General features: G+C 36.2%; 1 long non-coding RNA gene across 4 annotated transcripts; it reads right to left on the bottom strand.

The window, feature by feature from the left end:
- Positions 1–307: 307 nt before the first annotated feature.
- On the bottom strand, positions 308–3,689 carry LOC129432325 (uncharacterized). Of its 4 annotated transcripts, none has more exons than XR_012360189.1 (4): positions 2,850–3,689; positions 2,477–2,691; positions 1,270–1,486; positions 308–697 (listed from the first exon to the last, which is right to left on the bottom strand). It is a non-coding gene; the product is annotated as an uncharacterized lncRNA (long non-coding RNA). The 4 variants fall into 4 exon arrangements; XR_012360187.1 differs by having other exon boundaries at positions 3,020–3,688; XR_012360188.1 differs by having other exon boundaries at positions 3,372–3,687.
- Between the last annotated feature and the right edge of the window lie 21,896 nt (positions 3,690–25,585).

The raw sequence follows: 25,585 nt of genomic DNA, 5'->3' as shown, positions 1-25,585 counted from the left end.
GTCTGTGCAAAATGTGTCGCGGTTGTAAAAAGAGGAATACTGTGTGAATGAGTCCTTTTTCTTAGGATGTTTTTATCTTTGCTGGAGATGGAGCAAGCAGTACTGTAGACTCCAAATACTCATCCTTTTCAATATTGTAATGAAAACAGAGATGTATACCATAGTTTAATGTTGCATGTGCAAATAAACAGTTGTTTTGATATGATGCTCTCTATTTTCCTTGGCTTTTTTCATAAGGGTTAAAGTGCCTGACACACTACTAGTAGAATACATTATGAATGAAAAAAGATACATGATGCTTTTAAAATAATATAATATTTAACTTTTATTTATGCCATAAAACAGTAATTACTACATTTAAGACTCAAATTCCACAGGAAGAAATATCTTTGCTTTTACATAGCATTTCTTCATTTATTAATTGATTAGTTCGTAAATTGTTGAGGAGACAGGAGCTTTGCAGTATCCAGATGTGATAAGGAACATGGCCCTTCCATTGTATGGCACATCGCATGGAGTATGAACTACACTATCTTATGTGATTTTGTTAAATGGTTTATGAAGCCTTTAATGGACAGTGGTCCCCTGCTTCAAAAACAGCAGACCTCCAACATCAAGCTTAGCAGAGCCAGGGTGGTTGGTGAGAATCATTTTGTTTGGCTGAAGAAAGATGGTGATGACCTCAGAAGTGCAATGCCTGCAACACATAAATGGTAAAGTTTATTGTGCTGCCCTGGGAAATGGATGACCTAGGAATGTTAGTATATGTAGGCCTAATGTACATCACAGCCTGTAAACTGTTAAGTCTTATAACTTCATACAATCAGAATGTACTGTAGTAAAAACATACATGACAAAGAAAACAGAACTTTATTACATGTACTCTAGTAAGAATTAGGCAAATTATAATGGAATATAAACTCCAAAAGGATTAATTTTTTTGCTCAGTTATAAATGAATCTTATTTAATATTTGATTATTAATAAAACCCATAAACAACAAACATTGGCAACAAAGGCCTATAATTGTTTTCAACCAAAAACATTGTAATAGGTAGTATTGACATAGGAAACAGAAATACAGACTCTCTAAAAAATGCTAGGCCCATCATAAAGACAACTGTGTAACTAGAAATCAATATTAAAAGGTATAAAGTTGAGACCTTACTTACATCACTTGGTCAAAAAAAAGTCACAGACTCAACTGTAGGCACAAAACAGTTTATTGAATGGGCAATGAAAATCTCAATTCCAGAATGCAGAGACTCACCAAGCAGCAGGGTGGCACTAAATTGAGTCACTGCTGAGAATGGCACCTTGCAGAAAGAGTCAGAGTGCAAGGCATCAGTCAGGAAATGTTATCAGGGAGAGCAGCGAGGCAGGCAGACGGGATGAAGAGAGCCAAAGAAGAGCCAACCGATGTGAAGCTAGGCATAGGGAGGGAAGATGAGGCTGGGAGAACGGGGCAGATGGCATCAGGGCACAATCTGGAGAGAACAGAGAAGAGTCAGAAAGAAAAAGCACTGACAGCGCATCTCATAATTAATGAGATGATGACTAGACGGAGGGGAGGATATAGCCTGGGATACACTGCATGATTTTTGGCGGTTCCAAACGAAAGATTACCATCGTGAAACATTTGTGGCAATTTCTGTGATCGTGGCTCTTCGGTGGTCCTATGTCGACCAGCGTACCAGTATTTGTTTAACACTAGCACATGCTGGTGACATTGCACTTAACTGGAGTCACAGTCGTCACAACCTATGATTCAATAGGTGTCATCATTATACAGTCTACATGCTTGTCGTACCCAAGTTTAAATGATCCATGTCGCACAGTGTGATAAGGTAATGATATTATAGGAGAGCAAAAATCTTGCAGTGTATCCTGGGCTTAAGACAATGACTGGTACGTGCATGGCCACCTGTCAAAACAAACCAATGACAAAACACACAGCGTACAAAACACATAAACAGAAACAACCGATCAGAACAAAGCTGTGACACACTTTTAGCTATAGTATTCAATCAGATACTGGTTGCCCAAATTCATTGATTGTTTCTATCTAATGAAACAGGTTTTGGAATGTTTGGTTTGATGGTTGCTGTATCGGTCAGGTTAACAAGTGAAAACTCTTCTGTAATCAAGTGCTATTTGGGGCTGAATATTTCATTTAGTATGAAAAGTAAAAGTTACACTCTGATTTTGACCTAAAATGCTTAAAAATGTCTCAATTAAGTGCAGGTGCAAAGTCATAGATATATTCATTTGTGACAGTTCTACTGTTTGCACTTGAAATAAACACAGACATGACATGTAGATAATAAAAATCTTTAACAAAAATATAATCTGAAAAAGGATAAAGATGTTTTAACAATTTAAAACAAAACTGTTTACTAATAATAAAACAGACAATAGTAGAAAGAATAAGCATGCATGTTTAAGTTAAGAAGAATAATGAGCTTTTTAAAAAGTACCTGTATGTCCAGTTGTGCGGTTTGGAGTACATTTCTTTGCATGTAGTCCTATAAGGATCGCTTGGTCTTCTTGAATATATTAAGTCCTATAACTGCTTCAAGTCCGCATTCTCTCATCAGGCACACTCTTACAGCCTCAGGGTGGGTCATTGTTCATAATTTGGTCATCTAAATAAGCTTCGGTCAATCTTGTGAATAAACACTGGGTGAATAATCTGTGAAAGACAAGCATATAGAAAACCATAAAAAGTTGCTTGCATTAGTAATAACTAGAATCAGATTTGTTTTTATGATTTTTGAAACAATGGTTATTCAAATGTAAAATCATAGTATTAATGTAAAATCAACAAGGAAATTATATAGACCAACGTACTCTAATAATGCTACACAGTAGGCCTACAAAGGAATATAGTTTCCCTCATATTTGGACAGATCTGTGTTATTAACTCTCTTGCCAGTTTGTCATGAGTCATAACTTTATGTTCATATTTTTAAATGAATAACAAACACAACGCATTCATTTAAACAGCACTAAAGTTTTACCTCACTATATTGTCTCCATCTGGGAAAGCCTGACACTGTTTCCACTAACTTATGTGATTGCAGTTATAAAGACTTTTGCCCAAGGCCATTTATCTAACAAAACTGTTTTCTGTTGTTGTTACTGCTGCTGCTTTTGTGTTTGTATTCCTCCATAGTACTTTTTGGCTCTTCCGTGTGGTTACGTTACCCTTACGTCAGCAAACCTGGCTTATGATGGCTATGAGGTAAGCTTACGGCAAACTCGACGTAATGCTTGGATCACTATATCATTAATTATTCACACAATGACAGTGCCTGTCGTAACGCATTCGCTGCAATATAATTATTCATAAGCTTGTGAGCGAGCACTTACCTAATGCTTACGATGAGCTGACGTTACAATCTTCATCTTCTTCTTTTGGTTTAATGGCGGGTTACGAACCAACTTTAAAGGTGCATACCGCCACCTGCTGTGATGGAGTGTGAAAATAATGATCTGCCTCTTCTATATCCTGTTATATAACACACTATTCTTAATAAATCTCAAACTGCATTTGACTTCCTGATTTTGGATCTTCATTTAATAAGTTGGCTATAGTAAAATCATTGCATGCTATTGCTTGTAAATCTTCCTTTAAAATACGACTCAAAATGATAGTGGCGAAGAAGTCATCTGCCATCTTGTGCTCATTAGTGGTAACGACATGCAATGCACAAATGACTAAAACAAGTTTTTTTTTTCTGTTTTTTTTTATTATTACCATAATGTCAGTAACAATTAACATTTGTATTATACATACAAATAGTATTATACAATAACATAGTATTATAAAGTAATAAGAACAAACATTCTTTTATGAGGGATTTACAGTTATAAAAAAATAATAATGAAATAAATAAACAAATAATAATAAAATAAATAAAGAAAATAAATAAAGAAAAAACATACATAGACATAAAATAATTGTTATATTTTTACTCAAGTAGGGGGTAGGAAAGTTCATCTAAATATCATATCTCAAATTACATGTGAATTCAAAACCTTATTTAATATCTGGTATGATTTAACTGCTTTTTTGTTATTCTTTAATTTACAAAGAGATTCAGTTAAACCTTTTAATTCTGAGCAAAATGCAATAAAATTAGGTTTTGGGGCTGTAACTTTACACTTATGAATATGACCTTTTCCAAGCAAGCACAGGATATTAATAGTATTGTTTAAAGTAACAGAACCAGTATTACATGACAAAAACAGGACCAATTCTTCAGTGAAGTCAATAAGATTATTAAAGGATGTAAAAATCAATCTTGAAATTTCATTCCAAAATGGTGTTGTAAAGGGACATTTAACAAACAAATGAATCACTGATTCATTTTCAGAACCACAAAAAGAGCACTCTGGATGAATATCCATAAATTTAGATAAAAATAACTTGCAGGGGTAAAAATTATGAAGGATTTTAAGGTGGATTTCTTTGACTTTATTTGGTATCACAAACTTATTAATAGACCATATGTTAGATAAAGATACAGAAGGATATAACCGTTTCCATGAAGACACTGCTTTAGGAGAAATACTACTTATAGAGAGTAATGTTCTTCTGATATGAATATTATTGCATTTTTTATCTAACAAGTCAATACCATCTATCATTATTCGAGGAATGTCTTCCCTTAAAGGAGAGTATTGTAAGGATGATCTGATAAGCTGTAGAAGTTTTGGGGAAATACCCTTAATTATTCTTAGAAAATCTCTTTGAGTAATATTAATACTGTTTTCTTGACTACATTTTTCATAACTAATTAGAGTCCCGTCAGTGTTTAAAAATTAATGACAATGCATTAATGATCTTATCATTTTAATAATATATTAATAAATCTATGTCCAAAGTTAAGAATATGAACGCAAAACACTAAATGACAAACAAAGTGGTGTTTTCCCGGACAGGGGTTTTCTTAAACCAAGATTAAGCCTAATTAGGAAAGAATAAACAAACATACCTTACTAAAAACATTACTTGTGTGCATTTTAAGGCAAAACAAAGAGCACTGATGTATTTTAAGATATGTCAATGCATTTTTTTTTTTAGTTTGTACAGCTCTTACATTTATTTTAGTCTAGGACTAGTCTAATCCCTGTCCAGGAAACCGCCCCTAAATTGCTCCCAATACTGTGTTCTCTACTGTACATTGATTGTACTGATTATAATCCAAAGGTCAGACTCAGACGGGCCAAGTAATCCCCACGTCATCCATTATAAAGGGAGTTTTATTGTGCAGTGTAGCCAATTTCTATACAATTTAGTCCAAGTTTGAAAAACCTTTTGTTTCCATGTCACTCAGAAAGTTAGTGTGATGTCTTAAATTAGTAAGCAAGCAAAAACCATTCAAACGTTTTAGCCTATAAAATGAATTACCTATAAAAATGCAATTAAGCATTTTAATGTAGTTTATTAATCAACATTAATTATCATGATTATCGAGGGCATAATCAAAAATAAATATTTTGTTTTATTCTTGCAGCCCCCTGTAGTGAGTAGCCTATCTGTCTCATATCTGCTTGGAGTTAAAAGGTGCTAAAGGTGAAAACAAGAAAGCACTTTTTTTTTAATTCCAATCAAAGCTATAGACATGTGTTTTATTGCCATTCTTCTTTTTTTCCAGTCATCACATATGCATTTATTCATTTAGCATATACATTCATCCAAAGTGTCTTATAGATCAGAAAATACACAGAAAAAAAGCAAAAGTTTATTACATTTGCATAATTGTTCTAGTATCTGCTGCAGAGTAGTTCTAGTTACTATGACAAAGAAACAGTCTGAGCGTGACTAATCCATTGGAAGCCTCAGATTGATCTATGACACATACTTTCTGATATGGAAACTTTGTCTGAGGCAACGCGTGCCAAAAAGTAAAAAAAAAAAAGCTTAAAAGGTTTGTAGTAGAGAGCCTCCTTCAGACAAAATAAGATTATTAATTAAACTCAAAAAGCAGGTTTTAAAGCCTAACTGCTCACCACATCCACTATACAATGACATTGATGTTCTCCCATTAGGCCATACATATAGAGTTCCATCTGTTATTCATATGCTAAATTGGTTGTAATTACCGGTATATAGTGTGGTATTGCTATACTGTATTATTAAGGATATGTGTATGACACTAGTGAAAAACAAATTTTATAAGGCATTTATAAACTAGTTGAACTAGCTTTAAGTGCAATCAGATCATGATGGCAGGTAGTCCAAAGACTTCATACGTAGAACATCATAATGTGTGTGTGTGTGTTCAAAAATGATGCAGATGTACCATCTGCTTGAGCATACATTTCATTTACGTTCATAATCTTGCTATTAACCAATTGTTATTAACATAAACTTAATTAGATTACCTGTGGTTAAGTAGTGTTTAAAGAATTTTTTCTTGCAATATTAATCATCCTTTACTGTTTATAAGAATTGTGTGACACTACTGTGTCATCATTTAACACCTCTATTTTTAAGAATATAATTCTTTCCATAGGCAGGTACTAAAAGAACAAGACATTAGACACAAAGTAAATAGAAATTGGGACTATTGGCTAATTCACAAAGCTAACAAAATTATTTATAACCAAATTAAATGATACTATAATTATTATATATAGTCCAAGCTGTAAACTATTTATGATCATTATTCACTGTTAATTACTTTTAAAAATATATATTTAGGATAAAATACTTCAATTTACAATCCTATCTATCTGTCCGTTCTGTGTATTTAGGTCAGATTCGCCACACCACTAGATGGTGGTAAAACTCCATGTCCATGATTTCTAACGCGTTAACACGTGATTTACGTGTTAACACGCACTGTTACGTCCGTATGTCGTCTGGTTGTATTTTCCCTCCGTCTCTCTCTCTCTCTCTCTCTCTCTTAATGTTTCCCAGACGCTGCCATTGGCTAACATCCCTGTCAGTTTCCACCCCTGCCGCTGATGTCACTACCCGGTCCACCAACCCACAAAGACTCCGCCCAATAAAAGAGCGCAGCAGACCGGCCGCTCTAGACCTCAGTCTCATTTGTTACACAACATTTACATTACGCTTTGTTTATCGTTAATCCCCGTGTGTACGTTACTTTGTTTATCTGTTTACATGTCAATCCCTTTCGTATGTTTGGAGAGGAGTGAACAGGTAAGAGTGTCACGTGACGTACATTTGCAACACGTAGGTGATTTTGGTATTTACTGTATTAGTACACTAGGTAAGGAGCGAGTGCCACCCACTGTATGTTTTTCCCCGACTTTTTGGTTAGAGAGTGTAGCTTAGATAGGGCGTCTTGGACGCTGAAGATATTTTGTTTTCTCTCTTTATTTTGGGTTTAGGCAGTTTAGAAGGTTTAACGTGAGTTAGATTTGTTTGGTTTTGTTTATTTCTTTTATTTAGCACCGCTCGCGTTCCTTCTCTCCTCCCCTCCCCTGGTGTTTGTTTGTTTGTTATAAAATACTGTAAATAGTTTGTAAATATTAATATATAACACCAGCACTTTGTACACAATCACCATCACTGTATATAATAAAACACTTGTTTTTGCACCGCACCTTTGTCTCTTGAGTTTGCCTGACACCCTCAATTATAATTGTTTTTAATAAATAGTGTTACAAAAACCCCTACAACATCTTTATTGTAACACGCACTTACGCGTTAACACGTAGTGCGTGTTAACACGTGATTTACGCGTTAACACGTAGTGCGTGTTAACACGTATTTTTAACACGTTTTTGCCCCAATGGCCTTCCATAATATCTGCCCTTCATAAATGCCGCGGCTGAAAACGATCGTCATTGGAATAACAAGCCCATATAAATTCAAGTCTCCGCCTCCCCCACCCCCTCATTTTACGCCATTGACACACGAAAGACGGCAAAGAAGAGAATCTGGGAAGTGAAAAGAAACAAAATTGTTTTTTTTTTGGGAGTTTAAAGAGTGGGATTAAAGACACATTAATAATTGGATGACAATTTGAAATATTCTTATTATTATTTTTATTATTAATTGATATTTAGAAGAATAATTATTATTTATTATTATTATTTACTGTTGCCTACATCTAAATTCTATGTCTGCTTAATGGTTCAGTTAATTTTTTTAAATAATATTTTAAAATGATGTAGTAACTTTTGTAGTGTGTTGTTCTTTATTTACATACAGTTGTTTGTTAGCTGTATCTTAGATCCAGTTTGATACGGAGCTCCGGATATAATTCAAATTAACAATTTGTTTCCACGACATCCACATGTTTTACTAAGCTAATTCATAATTTGAAGTAATAATAATTGTAATAGTAATTACGAAATATTATAATAATTAATTCCAAGAAACAAACTGTTGAATATTCGGGAACAAATTCTAAATTTATGGCCATACTTTAGACTAAATAAGAAAAAGAAGTGTCCATAATGTAGCATAAAAAATAATTTGTGGCCATAATTTTGTCCGCATGTCATCATGATCGGATTTACGGCTCCATTCAACACCAGCATTTTACCTTACCTCATCTGTATTTATTTATCATCGAATGGTACATAACTAGCTTACCTTTTATTGCATTACCATGTTTTCGTAGCACATCCTTGTGCTTTCTTGCAATGTGCCGCTTCATATTCCAGGAAGAATATTTGCTAACTCTTTACAGTCTCTCCGCAGTCCCTTTCAATTTTTTCTTCATCTTAACTTTTATTTCTACGTTTCTATTGCTAGACGTTTTTACAGATTCTCGAACTAGCAAATTATCAAAGGGCGTTCTGGGTTCAACGAGCGGTGCTGAGGGAGCGGAATTTTCGGAAAATGCGCTTTGATGGTAATATTACCGCACCGTTCACATGCTCGCTCTGAAACATCAGGGGCACGTTCAATCTCACAACGGTGCACAACGTTTTGCTACGGTTTCCGGGTTGAACAACACGCTTCCTGGAAACGGCGTGCAACGGAATGCAACAGGTTTTAGAAGCGTTTTCTCTTGTTTGGTGGATGTGTCAGAAATGTCGGCCCAATCAGCGGTAAGATGTATAAAACCACGCGGTAGTAAAGAGACAGCTCGCTCAATGGGTTCATGTTGGAATGTTGTCTTTCATTCTGGACGGCAAGGTCAGTGACTGTAACATTGAGGGTCTTTTACAGTATTAAACACACATTTATAACGATTTCATCAGGCCCCAGAAACATTTAAAAAAGAACACAAAGAATGGCCTCTCAGCTACCGTAGTTGCAACTCTTTCGTCATCACAACAGGGCGTTCAACGCATCACCGTTTCTGTTTAATAAACGTTGTGCAACGTTTTGTCGGGGCTGAACGCAGCCCAGGTAAAGCGCACAGGCTCTCAGCTGAAATAATACATATGCATACAAATCAAATGCTTTGGTAAAGTCTCACAAATTAAACATTGAACATTGTTGCATAAAAATAAACACTGAAGTTTATAATTACTATGTTTTTTTTTACAGTGGGTCATAATATATCATATATTTTAGTTTGTCAGTGCGTTTTGTGGTGTTAGGAAGTGTTTGCGCATTTCTGCACTAACTCAAAATGTGCGTACACCACCTCCTGAGCAGGTGTAGGATTTGAGCGTACCGTACGCCAACGTCCATATTGATAAATCTCAAAGTCACCGTGGTTTTGGGTGTACGCCAGGTGTACGCTGGAATTTTGGTGTACGCACTTTTGATAAATGAGGGCCATTGGCCCTCATTTATCATTCTTGCGTAGAAACGGGCGTATATGTTGTCGTAAGATTATGCTTACACTCCTCTCACCGCCTGATTTATGAAACTGTGCGTACAGTTGATATTCAGGTGTACGCAATACCTGCCCTTCATAAATGCCGCGGCTGAAAACGATCGTCATTGGAATAACAAGCCCATATAAATTCAAGTCTCCGCCTCCCCCACCCCCTCATTTTACGCCATTGACACACGAAAGACGGCAAAGAAGAGAATCTGGGAAGTGAAAAGAAACAAAATTGTTTTTTTTGGGAGTTTAAAGTGGGATAAAAAGACAGAGATTTAGTTGGGATTAAAGACACATTAATAATTGGATGAAAATTTGTAATATTCTTATTATTTTTATTATTAATTGATATTTAGAAGAATAATTATTATTTATTATTATTATTTACTGTTGCCTACATCTAAATTCTATGTCTGCTTAATGGTTCAGTTAATTTTTTTAAATAATATTTTAAAATGATGTAGTAACTTTTGTAGTGTGTTGTTCTTTATTTACATACAGTTGTTTGTTAGCTGTATCTTAGATCCAGTTTGATACGGAGCTCCGGATATAATTCAAATTAACAATTTGTTTCCACGACATCCACATGTTTTACTAAGCTAAATCATAATTTGAAGTAATAATAATTGTAATAGTAATTACGAAATATTATAATAATTAATTCCAAGGAACAAACTGTTGAATATTCGGGAACAAATTCTAAATTTATGGCCATACTTTAGACTAAATAAGAAAAAGAAGTGTCCATAATGTAGCATAAAAAATAATTTGTGGCCATAATTTTGTCCGCATGTCATCATGATCGGATTTACGGCTCCATTCAACACCAGCATTTTACCTTACCTCATCTGTATTTATTTATCATCAAATGGTACATAACTAGCTTACCTTTTATTGCATTACCATGTTTTCGTAGCACATCCTTGTGCTTTCTTGCAATGTGCCGCTTCATATTCCAGGAAGAATATTTGCTAACTCTTTACAGTCTCTCCGCAGTCCCTTTCAATTTTTTCTTCATCTTAACTTTGATTTTTACTTTACATTTATGTAGGCTATAAGGCTTGAATTCCATAACTTATTGCTAGACGTTTTTACAGATTCTCGAACTAGCAAATTATCAAAGGGCTTCTGGGTTCAACGAGCGGTGCTGAGGGAGCGGAATTTTCGGAAAATGCGCTTTGATGGTAATATTACCGCACCGTTCACATGCTCGCTCTGAAACATCAGGTAAAGCGCACAGGCTCTCAACTGAAATAATACATATGCATACAAATCTCACAAATTAAACATTGAACATTGTTGCATAAAAATAAACACTGAAGTTTATAATTACTATGTTTTTTTTACAGTGGGTCATAATATATCATATATTTTAGTTTGTCAGTGCGTTTTGTGGTGTTAGGAAGTGTTTGCGCATTTCTGCACTAACTCAAAATGTGCGTACACCACCTCCTGAGCTGGCGTAGGATTTGAGCGTGCCGTACGCCAACGTCCATATTGATAAATCTCAAAGTCACCGTGGTTTTGGGTGTACGCAAGGTGTACGCTGGAAATTTGGTGTACGCACTTTTGATAAATGAGGGCCATTGTGTTTATCCCTGAAACAGGTGCGGACAATGATTACAATTTCTGCATCCACAATTATATAAGCATTTTACGCAACTGTTTGCAATAGAAAATTGTCTATAATGATAAAAGCAAAAGGTCACTCACCTCTTAACTCGCAGAATTAAGATAGAAAGACGTGTGTTAATTCACATGTGCTCATCCAGTCTGGCGTTAAAAAAAACCAAAACTGTTGAATCCTGTTTTTTTTCCTCCAAAACAAACGGTTAAATCCTGTTATTTTCCTTTGTGCAATAAATACGGCGAAATAATGTTACATTTTGTCTACGTCATTTTACCAAACGTAAAAAAACATTAACTACATGTTTTTGAGCATAACGGCATAATACTGTTAAAAATTGACCGTAAATTAACAGCAATTTTTAACAGTGTATGTATGTTATACTTGGTGTATTTTAATTGTACATATGTTTTAGCACTTCCAGGAAGACTAGCAACCTCAGTGTGGAAGCTAATGGGGACCCAAATAAATAAACAAACAAACAAATGTGATCAGAGGGCTGTTTCATAAAACTAGATTACAGAATAAGCCAGGCTTACTTTGTTAAGTCTGGCTTATTGCCGGTGGATTTCGTTTCATAAAACAAACTTGAACTAGTTCAACCCCGGTTACTATGGAAACTTATGCTTGCAAACTAGCCTGGTCCGGAGCAGGCTAACTGTCAGGCTAAGCCTCAGTTGTTGCTTAACTAGACTTCCACTAACACTGAAATGTAAATGCAATGATATTACAGCTGACTCTTTGACATTTTATATGACTTTATTAACCACTATTAATCTAACAATTAAAGAAAATAAACTTATATATTAAATTTGATACATTTTGTTACAATAATAATAATAGTTTATTAACAAATTTAAGATGTATCTAAATTCATATAATTGCAACGTATTGATGATATATATATATATATATATATATATATATATATATATATATATATATATATATATATATATATATTTTTTTTTTCAGATTGTCTGTCACACAAAGAGGCAATTAAATTTAAATATATATATAACACACAAAAGTCAAGTACAGTCATTTAATTTTTTTAAGCTTGGTGTGCATAAAAATGCACATTATTTTAAAGATCTACAGTATTTGTATCTTTCTGTAGTTGTTACATTTTTCTTGAAATTAAAAAAAAAATTATGGTGTCTGCATGGCTGAAGGAATACAATATAATTATGTGATGGTATGCTCTTGGCATTTTGTTGTAATGAGTTGAAATTCTTTTTTTTTTATCACAGAGAAGATTGTTAGTGTCCTGCATACAATAATTTTTCAGCTCACAAGGCTTGTACTGTAGACTTACAGTATAATGTGCTTATACCTCAGGCTTTTCTTCAACTGATCCTCACCCTGTAACCATTCATAAAACTCTGTTTATCTATCAACACCTAACACTACACTGTTAAAAAATTATGTAGAACTTACAGTATTACTGTCAGCTGTTTGCCAGTAACTTACTGCAGATTTATATGTATGCTATTCACCGGCAGCAGTTTGTTCAAAGTTAAATGAACATTAAACATTAACAAGTCTTTTTATTTACAGAATAAAACCATCAAATAACAGCCTCATGCAAAGCATTCTGGGAACCAAAATATGAAGGAAACAACAGAAAAAGGTTGATGAGGATTTCTGGTTCACAAAATGCTTTGCACGAGGCTGTTATTTTGTAGTTTTACGCTGTTAAATCATAGACTTGTTAATGTTGAATGTTGATTTAACTTTGAAGAAACTGTTGCAAGTAAATAATAAACCTTTAAATCTACATAAGTTACTGGCAAACAGCTGCATAACTACAGCAAATTTTTTTAACAGTGTGATAATAAACCAGTGGTTTAAAATCTCTCATACTCCCAGGGTTTAACATGATGACTTGTGACTCTATAACGCACACATAATTTGCCATCAAAAATGTTTCGAGTAACATGTCAAGTAATAATGACTGGTCAAGAATATGTGTAACATATATGGTTTTACACAATCATTTCTTGTACTACTGTAAATTCAGAAATGCATATGCTGTTCACCCACCATGCTCTCAGTGACCCCATTTTTTTCTTTGAAGAACAGTTCATCTGCAGGAGTAAAGCTGTGCTGCTGATAGATGACAGTGATCTCCTCATTGCCAGTCAACATCTTTGGCAGCTAACATTATGAGATTAGACAATTCTTCTAGCATATGATTATGCTTAAATCAACTACACTTCTTATGAACAATATATTTATATTTTATTTTCACCTGTTATTTTATTGTCCACTCAAGTTGCTGCTTTTGAAATGTACCCCCCCCCCCAAAAAAAAGTAAGTTACATTTAAAGTTACTGTAAATGTACTAAAATCATTCATCTGCTAAATATGTATTATATAGGTTACTTAGTTAAACTACAAATTGTCTTTTAAAAGTCAAGATTTGTGTTATTTTTAAAAAGTACAGTAAATAAAAATTAGCAAATCATAGCCACATAAGCATTGACGGGGATCGAACCCGGATCCCCGCATGCGCTGCTGAGAGCACTAACCACTAGGCCATCATTTCTAATTTTTTAGATTTTCCTGCTTTCATGTGATCACTTTAAAATAAGACAATATATTTAAATTTAGTTTCTGCATGCAAGGATTTTATCCTTGAGGACTTTCCAACTATTTTATGGGTTTGTTTATTGCAGCAGTATTATAATTTTCAGTCAGTAGTACATTTTCATAAATTTTTATCAAAAATTACCGCTTTCTCTTTAACTTTGATCGATTTGATCCACGCTCGACCTCTAGGGCTGCTCAAGAATAGCATGCACGCGCAATTATCTTGACTAGGGAAATCTGGATCACCTTAGTTGGATTGCGTAAGCTTCATTTGCCTTTTTTGAAACCGCTTTAGCCTCGCCTCATTTGTTAGGTTAATTCAAGTCGAGTTTGTAACTTTAATCCTCGCTTTTCCAAGCGAGTTTTATGAAATAGCCCTCAGGACAGTCTTTATTATTTTTATGTATATGATTCGGTGATAAACAGCTGGATATACATTGTCTGAAATATTTTATTGTGATTCATCAGTTGCAACATTCTGAGGTCTGTTATTCCTTAATACTTACTTTAGTTTATAATAACAGACACTGTGCACAGTATGCAAACATAGATGAACACTAAAACAACATAAAAATAATTGGACTTTTTTTCAATACAATTGATAACTACAACCAGAGGTGTATAATACTTAAGTATTTTAGTTACATTTTCCAAGCATCTGTGATTAATCAGAGTGTTTGTCTTCGGAAAAATTGTACTTTTCTTTACTATAAAATTTTTACTACATTCTAAAGCATAGAATCATACTGTGTATTCATTGTATATTGCATATTAAAATTGATTTAATGCCTAATTACATAAAAATTGTGTACTTTTATTTTCTTGAGTAAAAGTACAAAAAAATTACTAGATGTTTAATGTACTTAAATATTAAATATAAACCCAAAACTTGAAATTATGAAATGTAGTGGAGTAAAAATTATGATAGCCTAATATGTTTTGGAATGTTTGTTTTCCAAAGAAAAACACTAATAAAATACAAATAATTGAAAATTTACTTTTATGTAGAAAGTAAAAATACTTAAGTAATATACAACTCTGACTACAACAAAATTATGTAAATAATTTCCTTTTCAACGCATCTCCACTCCGCCAGGAACAAGACAATATCTGATTTGCAAACTCAGATCTCTTCAATTGAAAATAAACAAAAATCAGCATTCTCTGAGTCCAGAGAGAAACATCTGATAGCACTTAAAAAAAGAATATAATTCGACTACGCAATATATTGCAGAATTTATAATTCATAAAACCAGAGTCAATTATTATTACTATAATGAAAGATCTAGCAGACTTCTGGCGTTAAAAATAAAAGAATGGGGGTCTTATTCGTTTATCAGCAGCCTCCAAACACCTCAGGGGCTGATAACTCTAACCAACAAGAAATACATGTTACTTTCCGAGAATTCTACTCCACTTTATACATGTCAGAGGCAGATCCAAATGACAGTACAATAATGGAATTTTTATCAGACCTAAATCTTCTCTCTTTATCCCCAGATGAAGCTCTAGCTGTGGGTGCCCCTATCACATTAGAGGAGCTAACTAGGGCTCTAAAATCTATGAAAATGGGTAAGTCCCCTGGTTTAGATGGGCTCCCTCCTGACCTCCTCCTAAAGGTATGGGATCAGGTGGGGCCACTGATTCTAGCTTCTATAAATTATGCCATTGATCATGGGAGATTTCATAGGGACCAAAATACATCTTTAAAGGCGGAGTCCATGATGTTTGAAAGCCAATGTTTATATTTGAAATCACCTAAACAAACACGCCCCTACCCCAATAGAATCTGGACCTTCTGTTGATAGACCCGCCCGACACATACGCAACCCGGCATTTGATTTGATTTGATTGGCTATAAGTGTGTTTTGGTAGTCGGCCCGTCTTCTTTTCCAAAGCGTTTTTCAAACATCGTGGACTCCGCCTTTAATTACATTGCTCTTAAAAAAAGACAAACCCCCATATTGTCCCAAAAGCTACAGGCCTATATCTTTGATATCTTCAGAGCTGAAACTTTTTGCAAAGGTGCTCGTACACCAAATGGAACCCCTGATTGGTAAATTGATACATGTGGACCAGACAGGCTTTATCAAAGGCAGACAGGCCTCAATAATGTTAGACGCCTTTTTCATATTCTGAGCATCCATGAAATATCTAATGAACCGGCAGCACTTTTCAGCCTGGATGCTGAAAAAGCCTTTGACAGGCTTGAATGAAGGTATTTATGGGCTGTTTTAGACGTGTTTGGCTTTGATTCTAACCTAGTACAAATGATAAAAACATTATACAACTGCTCCCAGGCAGTGGTTCAAACAGGGCAGGTTATTTCTAATCCTTTCTCTCTTAATAGAGGTTCTGTCACGACTGGGATGCAGGAGTGAGGAAGTTAGGACGCATGTGCAAAGTTCAGATGAATAAATAACATTTATTAACCAACAGAAACAAAACACGAGGAGTAAAACAACGGGCAGGTAGGTAACACAGGAACATTCAAACAGAGAACAACAGGAACAGACGTGGAACAGCGACAATGATCCGGCAATGACTGTGACACAAACACTGGTATAAATTCACAAAGACTAATGACACACAGGTGGAATGAATGATGTGATAATTAACAAGTGTCCAGGTGATGACAATATAGAACAGACACAAAACATGACACGGATCACCGTGACATAACCCCTCCCTCTATGAGTGGCTACCAGACACTCACATAAACACAAAACAAAAACAAAGTCTGGTAGCGAGAGTCCAAGGGAGGGGTGGAGGGCTTGGGGACCCTGGCGAAGCCGGCAGCCACCAGGATGAGACCAACAGGACGGTTGGCCGGACTGCGCCAGGAGAACCGGAGCGATCGCTCCGAGAACCGAGGCAGATGAATTACCCCCCTCCTGGGAATCGTCAACGATCAGATGCCCCCGGAAATCATCTCCCATCCCCTCGTGGAAACGGAGACCCTCGCTCAGTAGCCACCCCGGGGAAATGATCGGGCGTGGTCCGTTCCGGATCCCCCTGCGAGCAGGATGGTGGTCCTCCGAGGGACCGTCGACGACGACTCAACCGTTGGGGGACTGCCTGGGCCGATCCGCCTCCCGCAGGAGCGAGCGATCGCTCACGGTGGTCCCCAAGAGACATCGGGGCTGATGGGGAACGAACCTCGATGTCACTACTCCCCCTCGACGAAACTCCTGGGGGAACCGCCCTCCATGAACCTGCTGCGTCCAATATGGCCGGATCATTCTGTCACAACTGGGATGCAGGAGTGAGGAAGTTAGGGATGGCTCCCGCGAAACTGACGTTTCGACACTGTGTCGAGATCCCAAAGCGTAAATGTTTCGAAACACTGCTCCGAAATATGATTCGAAAAACCCATGTCACGTGATGAAGTGATTCGAAACACCAAGCGGTGCATTTCACAAGTATTTCGAAAGGTGGCGTACCTGTCGAATCTGCGTCGAATCTTAAACTGACAGGGTAGGAAACAAATCTGACAATACCTCATAGATGCGTTTTTGGCAAGATCAAATACTATAAATTACTGAAAAGAAGTAATTTTTCCTCATAGGTATGTAACACTTAGGCTACTTACAAAAAATGCATGCCAGCAACAAGTGTCCCTTGTGTGAGAATGTTTTCAAAGGCTGGAGAAATTATATGTAAAAAAGAAGCTGGTTGAGTTTATCAACACAGAACAATTTATATATTTGAATCAAGATCTTTATATGTAAACAATGTGGCATATTATGGCTTGATATATTTTATGAATCTCTTATTTATTTGGTATATCTCTATTCCTTTTTTTTATTAAATAGACCCGAATAGCCTATAGTTATCGACAACTGTGAGCCTAAGCTCATGCAGTTGTCAAACAGATGTTAAAACAACAACAAAAAGCATTTTATTATGATGACGTAGCGCATGCATTTCCCGGGTTCGATCCTAAGATCTACGCATGAGAGTCGAGAGCACTATCCACTCTCCCATACTATCACTTGTGTGTCAATCAAACAACATGTGGGATACAATTTGTCAGTGCTCGTCTAAAATCTTGTCAGGGCTGCTTCATGTAAAGACATGCAAACGAACACTAGGTGTCACTGTGGAGGCGGTTTCGGATTGATGTTTCGAAGCCTCGAAACATACGGCACAATTGATTCAACTGTTTCAGTGTTTCATGAAGCCTCGCTCTGCCCACCACTAGAAGAAGTTAGGACGCATGTGCAAAGTTCAGATGAATAAATAACATTTATTAACCAACAGAAACAAAACACGAGGAGTAAAACAACGGGCAGGTAGGTAACACAGGAACACTCAAACAGAGAACAACAGGAACAGACGTGGAACAGCGACAATGATCCGGCAATGACTATGACACAAACACTGGTATAAATACACAAAGACTAATGACACACAGGTGGAATGAATGATGTGATAATTAACAAGTGTCCAGGTGATGACAATATAGAACAGACACAAAACATGACACGGATCACTGTGACAGGTTCACGTCAAGGCTGTCCTTTATCACCCATCTTATTTGCTCTTTCTCTAGAACCGCTAGCTCAGGCCATAAAAGAAGACCCTATGATTGCCCCTCTAAAGATCAAAGATACTAGTCACAAAATCTCACTTTATGCTGATGACATAATCCTTTATTTTTCCGACATCAATAACTCACACTCTCGAATTATGAACCTTTTTTTCCAGATTTAGTTCTTTTACGGGATATAAAATAAACTGGGGAAAGTCCCTTTTAGTTCCCTTAAATGGCATAGCAAAAAAGACTCCTCTTCCTAGTAGTTTACCTCTTCAGTGGCATACATCAAAATTGACATACCTTGATCTAGGTCAGTGTTCCCCAAATCTTACCCTGGAGGGCCAGGGCACTACAGAGTTTAGCTCCAACCCTAATCAAACTTACCCACCTGTGATTTTCTAGTGATCATGAAGACCTTGATTAGCTTGCTCAGGTGTGTTTGATCAGGGTTGGAGCTAAACTCTGCAGTGCTCTGGCCCTCCAGGGTAAGATTTGGGGAACCCTGGTCTAGGTATCCCTCACTGTTTTTCAAATGTTAGCTCTGAAAATTATGTGACACTTAAGAATAAAATACAGTCAGATCTGCAGCAATGGTCATCTTTACATTTGACGTTGCAAGGGAGAATTGCATTAATAAAAATGAATGTACTTGGACGTTTAAATTTTCTATTTTCTATGTTACCATTTCCTCCTCCTAAACGTTACTTCAAAGACCTTGAAAAGATGACCTCTAAGTTTTTTTGGAACAATAAAAAACCCTGTATCAAATTGCAAACCTTGAAGCATCCTAAATCTGTGGGTGGTTTATCATTACCTGATTTCAAATTGTATTACTGGTTGTTTCGATTAAAATCTCTGGACTCTTGGTTGGATTCGCAATCTCCCCTGTTTTCCCAATGGAAGTTAATTGAAGACTCATTGGTCGCCCCTCATAGACTACAAGATGCACTCTTCTCAGGAATAAAACTTAAAAAAGCCTTTAAAGAATTTGGTCCAATAATAGCTCACTCAATATCCACATGGCGTCTAGTGGAAAACTATATTAATTACTCATCAAAATTCCATAAACAATCCCCTATCAGGAACAATTACTTCCTTTTAAGAGATAAGAAGCCTTACACTTACCCACTCTGGTCCAATAGAGGTTTCAACACTTTAGAGAATATTTACAGTGAGACTAAAAAAGGACATTCCAGGATCTACGGTCAAATTATAATTTGCCGGGGTTTTCATGGTTTTTGTATTTACAACTGAGGTCTTCACTTAAGGCTTATGGGGTCCCTTGGGACAGACCCTTAACATCTCACTCCATGACTCGTTGGTTTGCAACCAGCAATGTCTCCTCTATCTATGGCAACCTCGCTATGAAGAAGTGTGGTAATCTGGGTATTACTCGAGGTTGGGACAGAGAGATTGTAATTCAAGATCACAACCTTAACTGGGAAATAATATGGCAAAACATATCAGCTTCTTCTAAAAATCCCCTATGATTGTGCACTGGAGCCAAACCCATTATAGCCTCACTTCTATTATTAGAGCCTGACTGATGCTAAGGTATTGGACAGAAGAATCTCACAAAGACCCAAATTGCCTTGTTGGTTATTTTTGTTGTTGTTTTTTTGTTTTATTTTTTTGTTTCTGCTTTTTTCATATGTCTCACTGCATAGACACTGTCTTCCTATATGTCACTCATCTCTGACAACTTATATATAGTTCTTACTTTATGTATGTTTATGCATGTATGCTATGTATGTGCATGTTATGTCATGACCCAGTTTCTTTCTCTCTCTTTCTCTACATTCTCTCACACATACACACACACACACACACACACACACACACACACACACACACACACACACACACATTCTGGTTTCCATGTTTTGTGGGGACATTACATAGACGTAATGCATTTTATACTGTACAAACTTTATATTCTATTCCCCTAACCTACCCCATTCCCTAACCCCAACCATCACAGAAACCCTTCTGCTACTTCACAGTTTCAAGAAACATCATTCTGTTTGATTTATAAGCTTGTTTCCTCATGGGGACATCAAAATGTCCCCACAAGGTCACAAAAATACCGGTATTCCTATCATTGTGGGGACAATTGATCCCCACAACGTGATAATTACCAGGTACACACACACACACATTCATACACACTCACACATTGCCCGCTCTCATTACTCTCAGCCGCAGCTGTTTCCACTCTCTCTCTCCACCTGTTCCTCATCTTCTCTCATTAACCTAGGCTTTATCTATCGTGCCCTGTCTTTGTCTTTTGTCAGATTGTTATGCAATGCAGACGTGTTCATCTCTGTTCTGGATTTATATCTGCTATTCCCTGTCCTGTCCTGTCCTGTCCTGTCCTGTCCTGTCCTGTCCTGTCCTGTCCTGTCCGAGGATTACATTGTTGCTGTTGGAATTACCCCCTGCGTTTATTTGTCATACACAGAACTGTGGCTTGAGAGAGACTTGTACTGTACCTGTGTGGTGCTGCTGGCTGGCATCGGTCTCCTCTCGCTCTCTCCGGGTGCCTAGTGAACCCCGCTGCCCTTTTCGTTCTGCTCTGCCACAGAGGACTATTAAGTTGTCATTTACCAGCCATCTGGATATTTTTCTGTTCATCTGTGTCTTTGTTGGTGCTGTTATTTTTGCCTGTGGTCAGCTTTATTAAACTGTGACATTTTTCTGCTATCCCTGCATTTGAGTCCTTCATTCCCATAACATGTTATCCTAAAAATATTTGTTTTCCACCTTTTTTTTTCTTCATTTCTATTTTATTGTATTTCTTACCGTCTTCTATACATTTTGTATCATTATTAGTTCCAGTATTTACTTTGGACAAAATTTACAAAATTTATTATTGTAAACGCTGGTACTCCTGTTCACAAGAAAAAAAAACAATAAATCATTGATTAAAAAAAATGATGTAAATAAATGCAAAGAAAAGAGATACAATTTGCAGTGTGATTCAATAGACCTATAAGAAGTGCTGGCTTTAAATACCTATATTAGCCATCTGTTATACACAACTGTTAATGATGGCCATTATTGTGGAGAAACTGACATTGCAATGGCACAGCTGATCACCTTGACAACAAATATATTTGCAATTAAGAACAGTTAGTTCTATAGATACTTCTGTACGTGCTGTCGTTGATAGGAATATACTACTGAAGTGATTCTAGGAAGCCAATACAAAACTTACCAGGACGACACTGTAGTGTTGTTGACCGTAACTAGCACCAATTTGGTCTTCTCTAGTATCGCTTTGCAGTCTTCAAGCAGCTGCTTAATGTGACTATATGTCATCACAATTGCCTGAGGAATGGCATAGACATTGCCCTTGTTGTCTCTGGGCCTGTTTCTTGCTTCATTGAACTCCTTCAAAAGCTTGAGTGCGACACATTCTGAAATCCTGTTGGCATCAGGTCTTTTGGCAGCCTGGCCATGAATCATGAACAGTCTGTGGATATAAAAATGCTTTGATGGAATTATGTATGATTGGTATACTATGGCTCATTATAGCTTTGTAGGCATATAGAATATTTATATTTTAACATTTTTACACAGATAAAGCACAGACACTGAAAAAAGTCCAAGATCTCATGATTATCTGACTCTCTAAACAGTTTTTTAGCCTTAGAAAGGAATTAAATTACTACACAGGCAGCATGAAACAAGACTAGAGTTTAACATCTGTGCAGTACAGCTTAACTTACCACTCAGCTGCTTGCTGGCCAGGGGCTGAGCCACTACGCTTCCGTGAAGCTCTCCAAGGACCTTCCAAGATCTTTTTCTTGCACTTAAGGGAATACTTGGAGGAGGACTGATCAATGGCATGCAGACACGTATATAACCCTAAAATCTCTGCTATCTCGTTGGTTGACAAAGCAGTGATAGTGCGGTTGAGGCTGACAAGGTACACTGCAAGGTTATCCACTGCCTCCCATCCAGGAACACCCCTTGAATCACATCTACTGTCCTGAAAAAGGAAACAAAAAAACTAAGCTCTACATTACAAAATAGTTTATCAAATGATAGTTCCCCAAAAATGAAGATTCTGTCATCATTTACTCACCCTCAAGTTGTTACAAACCTGTATACATTTCTTTGTTTTAATAAACACAAAAGAAGATATTTTGATGTAACCAAACCATTCATGAGCCCCATTCAATTCCATACTATTATTTTATCCTAGTATGGAAGTGAATGGGGCTCATGATTGGTTTGGTTACAAAACATTCCTCAAAATATCTTCCTTTGTGTTCATCAGAAAAAATAAATTTATACAGGTTGGTAACAACATGAGAGTGAAAAAATAATGACAGAATTTGTATTTTTGGGTGAACTATCCATTTAACCGTTCTCTGATAAACCATTCTTTACAAATTACAACCATTCGCATCAATTATTAGAAACTTTACCGGAGCTGATGTGCTAGGCTCAGCACAGAAAATGTCTTCAACATCAGCCATTAATTGGAACACTGGCTTCCTAGATATTTTTTAAACATTTGTAAGAGAAGAATAAATTAGAGCTACAACACCTATTGTTCAAAACATTTACTAGTATTAATAATTTGTGAAACTTAACAATAATGGTTCATATTTTTATTAATTTAATGCATTAATATCTACAGTAAAATGGAACCATATGGGTAGCTAAATTCAATTTAGAATGTAATATGCAATATGACAATGACATATGTAAAATGACAATGCATTTGTGTATTTAAGTTTACATTTTCCATGCATGTATGTGCAATCCTTGGTGCAAAATAGAAATGAAAATGTAATACTTTAATTTACATTTTCCATTTTCTACAGCCCTGTTTTAAATACATATTTTAATGCTTTAGAAGTTGCAAAATTAAAATGGAAATGTATTACCCGAACTAATATAATGTCATTCACATTGTCAAGCAAAAACTGTAGCAAAATTATCATTTAAATGTAAATTTCCCTAAATGCATTTATATTTACGGGTGGGAAACTTGGGATTGCATTTTCATTTACACAGCGTGTAATGGATGTAGCAAAATTAAATTGGAAATGTATTAGCTGGATTGATTAGATGTGCTTTACAGAGTCAAGCAAAAACTGTAGCAAAATGATCGTTTAAATGTAATTTTCCCTAAATGCATTTACATTTACGGGTGGGAAACTTGGGATTGCATTTTCATTTACATAGCGCGCAACGGATGTAGCAAAATTCAATTGAAAATGCATTCAGAGTTGACCACGCCCCCACCCTGTGAATCACTGCGTCAAGGCGGGGGCCAACAACTCCCATTGCCTGGCCTCTCACGTGGGAAACATGGCGGCAGCAGGGCTGACCGATTAAGTAAAGCATAAACAGAGAAATATTAGTGTTTATGGAGATTATTACATGTCTGTAGGTGACAGAACTACAGCGATGTTTGATCCTCTCATCGAATTGTTTGCATTATCAGACGCTGACATCTGTTTGGTAGTTCACCTCGCACTGCCCTTACGAAAATTAACCATGGTTTTATTGTGGTAAAAGTGTAGTAACCATGGTTTTTTGGTCAATTGATTACTATGAGCAAAACCATGGTTTTACTACACTAACCATGGTTTAACTATGGTTTTTGAAGACCATGGTTACAGTAACCATGGTTTTTTGGTCTTAACTGTAGTAAAACCGTGGTTAATTTCCGTAAGGGTGCCCTGTGGCTGCCTTTTGTGCCTTCGCATTCAAGTAGCGTAGTGGCAATCGGGAGAGTCGGGACTTTTCCCGGTGGACCGGCAGTGTTTTGAGGCTGCGAACGCCGGTCTGATAATAGTTATACATTGCGAGTTGGCAAAACAATCTGGCAGCCTGATGTGAGGCCGATTCCCGCTGGTCAAACTGTGCCGCCTTTCTGCTCAAACAGGTCCAACATGTCTAGGATTTACAAAAAATACGGGAATCAGTGAGCGACCCCTCAACAAATGGCATAGCCTGTTGGCCTTTGATGTGTTTATTGCAGTATGTATGCGGTTAGATTTGTCAAGCTGCCGCTTTGTGCTTTCACACTCCGTTTGCAGTGCGCTGCAGCTGCTGACCGCTGCTTTTGACTATAAAAATATTGTGTGATTGACACTTCCTGCAGAAAAGCACAAAAACAATATAACAAATCATCATTTTTTTCACAAAATAATATACTTTAGATATTATTTGATGGACTAGTAAGTGTGGATTAATGATGTTTAAAATAGCCTGGTGGTCAGGAAATGAATGGAAATCAGCAGATTTGCAAAGGTTTATTTATCGCGACACATATATCATAAATAAAAATTAGCAGTGTAACTTTGCAGTATACCATTATATGATTTCCATTATAGACGAGAGTATTCAACGGCAATAAACGTCTCATATGGCAATAAATATTTTCACAAAATGTTGACACAATTATTTTCAAAGGAACTGTATTCTTACAGTTATTCAAAGATGCGCACATTATTCCGCATATGACTTGAATATTGACTTAACATAATAGCATCATGAAATGAATAAACAGAGAAGGAAGCAGGATTGATGTAAATTATATTATTATAAAACAGCAATATTACTGAAATAAACTCTTGAGGTAAATGCGCCAAACACGCTTAAAACCACACTAACAGGTCAAAGTTAAATGTACGTTTGGTCTGATCATGTCAATATGCTGATTTCCGGGTGTGCAAGACTAGTCGATCTGCAATAATTATTCAAATTTTTTTTTACGTGTCACTGCAGGTTTAAGGCATAATATAGAATGGTCATTTAATGCGTTATCACTTCATCTGTGTTATTTTATGTAAAGAAGTATACCTGAAAATAATTTTCTATGTATTTCTAATTGTTTTGGCCATTCGGTTCGCAGTATTTTGAGATTTAACACCACTGGGTTTTCTGATTTCACTTGCTCGCGTGTTATTTAGTCGTGCTCCGCATCATGAGAAATTAGCCTCTTTTTACCGATAAAACAGAAGAGCTAACCGAGACAGACACGGAGAATGAAACGAAACTTAGAAAACAATTATATGCGGTGCTC

Source organism: Misgurnus anguillicaudatus, chromosome 21 (genome assembly GCF_027580225.2).
Source record: "Misgurnus anguillicaudatus chromosome 21, ASM2758022v2, whole genome shotgun sequence".
Taxonomy (NCBI): Eukaryota; Metazoa; Chordata; class Actinopteri; order Cypriniformes; family Cobitidae; genus Misgurnus; species Misgurnus anguillicaudatus.
The sequence above is the reverse complement of the archived record's forward strand: the minus strand, read 5'-3'. Positions and strand labels throughout refer to the sequence as shown.